We start from the raw sequence: 1550 nt of genomic DNA, 5'->3' as shown, positions 1-1550 counted from the left end.
CTGACAAGCCTCCTTAGCTTGTCAAAGTCAGCTTTCCTGAAGTCGAGGACTTCTGTATTACTGACTGGCTTGCCAGCTTTATGGCAGATGGCGAAGGTGATCAGTTCATGATCACTGTCACCCAGCTTCCCTTTGATTGTTAGGTTGCTGATTAGGTCATCCCCAGTTGCCAGTACAAGGTCAAGCAGTGCTTTACCTCTTGTCGGCCCATAGACTTCCTGTGTCAGATAGAGGTCATCCACACATGAGAGAAAGCTTTGCGACCACTCAGATTTGGCCAAGTGCTCCTCCCATGAGATGTCTGGATAGTTAAAGTCTCCCATGACAACCATACACTGGGATTGTGCGGCCTCAGCCAATTATCTGGTGAACTCCTGGTCAAGCTCTTGACTCTGGGAAGGGGGGTCTGTAGTAGACCCCCACCATAGTATCCCCTGTGCTGTGTTCCCCATGGATTTTAACCTAGAGGGTCTCAGGTCATCCACTGTGGTTGCCAATGTCTGCTTGCAGAGACGTGTAGCTTTCCTTGACGTAGACAGCTATGCCCCCGCCCCTTTTATCCACTTGATCCTTCCTGTACAGGGTATAGCCATCTATACCCGTGGTCCAGTCATGGGTGGAGTCCCACCAGGTCTCCGTTATCCCAATGACATTGTAGTTATTTGCATTTGGCAGGAAAACAAGTTCCTCCTGTTTATTCCCCAGGCTCCTGGCATTTGTGTATAGACATACAAGTGTCCCCTTAGGGGCCCTTGCCTTGCCTACATTTTGTTCCAGGGCTGGGGCTCAGGTGGGATCCCTTACGTGCCTTGGCCTGCTGGCTTTGCAAGGGCCACTCAGTGGGCCAGCAGTGGCAGTAGTCCCCCCATTCCCCGGTGGGCTTAGTTTAAAGCCCGGTGGAGCAGGTCAGACAGTCTAGCTGAGAAGAGGCCTCCTCCCCAGTGGAGAGAGGTGGAGGCCGTCCCTTCTCAACAGCTTGCTGCCTCTCTCCCCAAAGAGCGGGCTGTGGTCGTGGAAGCCAAAGCCTTCCCGATGCCACCAGCACCGCAGTCTTTTGTTGACTACCTGGATCCTCCTCTCCCTCCTCAGCCCATAGCCCGAGACTGGGAGGGTCAAAGAAAACACCACCTGTTCCCCTAGACCCTTTAACTCCGCACCCAAATCCCTGTAGTGGGGTTCTCTTAAATTCAGGGTCATCTTAGATTCAAGCTAATATAGTGATATTAGTATTTAATAAAATTGAAATGTCCGATAACAAAAAGTCCTTTTTCAAATATATTGGGAGGATGAAGAAGGCGCCGGGTAATGTGGGACCCCTGCAGGATACGCTGGGCAATCTGGTGGTTGCGTCAGACGAGAAAGCGGACCTCTTTAACCAATTCTTCACCTCCGTTTTCTTGTGCAGGAACCAGGACTTCCCTGCTGTGATAGAAGCCGGACTCGAGGGGATCACCTTCAGACCTCAGGTTGGGGAGGACCGGGTTAGAGAGCTTCTGGAGGGGCTGGACGCATTCAAGTCAGCGGGTCCGGATGCTCTCCACCCCAGGGTG

This window comes from Gavialis gangeticus, unplaced genomic scaffold, assembly GCF_001723915.1.
Source record: "Gavialis gangeticus isolate Ggan-Ray unplaced genomic scaffold, GavGan_comp1, whole genome shotgun sequence".
NCBI classification, from domain to species: domain Eukaryota; kingdom Metazoa; phylum Chordata; order Crocodylia; family Gavialidae; genus Gavialis; species Gavialis gangeticus.
This window is presented reverse-complemented; position numbering follows the sequence as displayed.